Source organism: Chenopodium album, chromosome 3 (genome assembly GCF_948465745.1).
Source record: "Chenopodium album chromosome 3, dcCheAlbu1.1, whole genome shotgun sequence".
Taxonomy (NCBI): Eukaryota; Viridiplantae; Streptophyta; class Magnoliopsida; order Caryophyllales; family Amaranthaceae; genus Chenopodium; species Chenopodium album.
In genome coordinates, this window is record NC_137836.1 from 15,049,095 (window position 1) to 15,053,237 (window position 4,143).

The window sequence follows — 4,143 nt, forward strand, 5'->3', positions numbered from 1 at the left end:
TAAGGCTGCCCTCAGAAAATCATGTTCAATTGCTACATGCCTTAATGCTAATAAGCCTCTGACATGAAACAATTCCAACTCTCTTTTGTTTGCATTGGTCAGAGAATAGGACCAGTCACGCAATGTATTATAAAAATTCAGAGACATTATTATTGAAATATGAAATTCTAATTATTTTATGTTTTGTAATTATGCATATCACGAATAAACCAGTCTTATTTTATAGCCAAAACTCTCAGAAACACTCAAAATCTATCTTTCTATACGCGTAAAGTACACCTCTACAGAGACATGGGAAATCCCACCATGTCACGGGAATAAGTGCTGCGACACGACATATTTTGCAGTGACGCGATATATACTGCCGTGTCACGGTGCTCATGCGTTTTCATATTTTTATCCTTTACCTATTTTTATTCGGATTTTTATTGTTTTTCCTTCACCATTTATCTTCCAATCTTGTTTTTCGAGAGTTTTATTCCTAATAAAATTCTCCCTTTTTTAATTTTATTTTTATGTTATCTTTATTTTTATTTTATTTTATTTTTATTTTTGGGGAAGTTGTAAAACTTGTCCCATTTTTCTTTTTTATTTTTTTTTTAATTTTTGGGGAAGTTTTAAAACTTATCCCGTTTTTATTTTTATTTTGGGGAAGTTGTAAAACTTGTCCCATTTTTATTTTTATTTCTTTTTCTTTTGGGGAAATTGCAAAATTTGTCCCATTTTTATCTTTATTTTCATTTCCTTTTTCTTTTGGGGAAGGTCGGTACCCTCCACTTATGATTTTTTTTTTCCGCGTCATTAATAAATACACAATCACTCACAATAAGTCTCAAGCACACACTAATACACACACTAATAATTTCAAATGCATAAAGTGTGAATAAAATATACAAAGTGAGTCATGATACATAAAAAGTGTCAAGTGTCATGAATCAAAGTACATAATAAAAACCCTTGGTCAAAACTCTCTAGAACCAGAAGAGCTAGGATCAGTGTCATCTCGAGCTTGCGAATGCGGGAACAGTGGACCAAAGAGTCCCTCCATCATCCGGGTACGAGGAGTAGTATCCCTACTAGTCCCCATATCTCTAGTAGAAGAAAAACTCAAAGCAAAACCTGTCCAGCTGGTAAACAACGTAGGCTGACTCCAAGATGTAGGAAGCGTCGGTGGAGGCATCGTCCCAGACAACGGAACCGAAAATAAGCCCTGCACCAGTGGAGGCAGTGCCCTAGACAATGGAACTGAGTATAAATCATGGTCCACAGGGGTAATGACTGGCCTAAACTCAGGCTCTGAAGACTGGAATGGCTGGGAAGCTGAAGGCCGCTGCCCTGACCCTGAGAGTGCTGGAATGGCTGAGAAGACTGAGGCTGCTTCCACTAAGCCTCCTGAAACGGCAGAGAAGGCTGAGGCTACCGCTGAGTCAGAAACCACTGAAATGGCTGAGAAGTCAAAGGCTGCTGCCACTGAGACTGAGAATGCCGACGAACCTCAAGAGATCGTCTGCGGTGACTAGGCTCCCCCTCGTCCGAGTTTCTATTCCTCGAGCGCGAGCGAGACCTCTGTCGCCTTTGTCGCTCCTGAAAGATACAAAATGAAAAGATTTCAATAGTGCAAGATAGAACAAATGGTAAATCTGGGAAAACAGGTGAATATACCTCGAGAACATCTCTCCAGAACCACTCTGACAACTCGCACCACGTCGAAGCTTGATGACGCAGTACTTCAAAGCGTCAACCAACTTTATAAATCCCATCATGTCCGAGTGCGTAGGCTGAAAACAAAAAAAAAATCAGTAATAAGCAATATTAAAAAGGATGAATAACGTGTCAAAAAGCTTATCGGCTTAAACTCATGAGGCAGAGACTCTTGTGCCTATCTAAAACCCTCCGGTGTGTTAGCAATATGATCCTCAGTAACACCGATCGGCCCCGGGTAACGGACAGATTGAGGCGGGACCTCAACCTTCCCCCTACGACGAGTAGTCGTCTGAAAACATGATCGAATAATCAGGTTATTCGACGATTTAAACAGAGACTACCAAAGTTAAATTATCATAGAAAATCATACCTAGGGAAGACGGGGCGAAGGAGCCAAGGAAGGAAGCAAGTCCTGTGAATAACACCCTCCATACGCACGAGCTCCTGCTAAGGAAATGTATAGCGCTCCCCCTGTTTAGCAACGCCCCAAGAAAACGTGAATCCAGCATCGACCCTAAGATACCAAACAAAGCGTGCTGTACCAACGAAAACAGTACGACACGCTGAAAGCTCCAAGGCCTCGGGAAGATCGGTCATCCCAGCCTAAGGCCGATACTAGATCTCAATAGCAACCTGAAAACCATAAAAAATTGCAATGAATGCCAAAAAATAAAATCAAGTAGAGAATAACATGCTGCGAAATCAATTCTTACCCCAACAGAAGAGGTGCCTCGACGCAGCAGCCCGCGCAGCGTAGATACGGACTCCACTCGTGACTCGCCTCGGTCACGCCAGCTGGCTCCAACAGGGAAATCATGGACAGCTCCGCGACGCCGTCGAGGGGATAATCTCGAAAAGTACTCATAGAACCACAACTGCATGAAAGCTAATCTCTAAGCACATGAGTTAAATTGGTTAAAACCAGACAAGAAGAAGAAAGATCGTCACCTCTACGACTCTCCATAAACCGTAGACAACAACAAGGGCCTGGTCATTGATAACTTGTTATTTGCTATGATTTTAGAGTGATTTCGAACCTTGTTTACTTGGTATATTGGCATTTTGGTTCACTTTTACTATATCTTTGTTTAACTTTTGTGTATCCCTTGCTTCACGGGTTGTTAGTGTTTTTGTTGAGTTTTTAGGTTCAAAGACGACCATTTGAGGCATATGGATGATAAACCGAGGTTAGAAGCCGAGACAATGGAGCAAAACTGAAGAAAAGTGAAGATAAAGGCCTTAGAGAGTCTACACGAATGTGCAAAGTATGGCACGTCCGTGCAGGATTGCCCCAGCATGACCAGAAGTTACTGCCTACTGCTTTCAAGACCTGCACGTCCGTGCAGAGTTCAGCACATCCGTGCAGAGTTCAGCACGTCCGTGCAGGATATTCAGCACGTCCGTGCCTGATCCTGCACGTCCGTGCAGTTTGCCCAGCCCAAATCAGTTTCAAAACTGATTGTATGGAACAAGGTCTGCACGTCCGTGCCACATGTGGCACGTCCGTGCAGGATCCCCAGGCCAAGGCAGTAAATTCTGCCTCTCTTCTTTCGGAGGTGCACGTCTGTGCCTACCTCGGCACGTCCGTGCAGGTATGGCTGCACGTCCGTGCTAACCTAAGCACATCCTTGCTGACCTGTAGCCGTACCCGACTCTTGTTTTCTCCGTCTTTTTTATTTGGGGGTCTTTATAACTAACCCCTTGAGCTCATTTGTACGGCATACAAGTTTTTAGTGCTTCCTCTTAGTTTGTAATTGTAGAAACACAAATATTCTCAAATCATTAGTTAGATTATAATTATTAGCTTGGAAATTTCAATCTCAATCATTGTAGAAGACAAGTTCCACCATTGTTATTCAAGTTCAAGCTTCTAGTAATATTTTTCTTACTTTTCTCTTCCATTGTTATTCAAGTTCAAGCTTGGAAATGCCATGAGAATAGGAATTTCGAGTCAAGGGAATGTTTTTGTCATCGTGATTATGCTTTAACACTTGTTTTATGCTTTGTAACCACGAGAGTAGGTTGTATTCATGATTCAAGTAATCCCTCTAGCTTGAGAGAGTAGTTGGGTGCTTTAGATGACTTCCCCTATATTATCCCCTTAATTTACCCTTGTTTGCTACATGCTATTTGTGACTTGTGACGAAATTGAGTGGTATATCCCGAGCCCTAGAAGTCTCTAATTATTGTTAATCACCCCTAAGTATTAGTTGATTTGAATTAGTACATGCTACATAAAACCAAACCAATTTCGACTTCATTTTGCTTGTTTAAACGGTAGTATCTCGGTGGTTGATTCAACGCCTCTCTTGGGTTCGACCCTTTCTTACCCTTGCTATTATCTAGTGAGACCAAGATAGGACTTTATCTTTGGTAGGATCGACGACGGCCTATCAGTCATTCAGCTGCTTTTAGCCATGACGTAGCGACGAGAGTAAA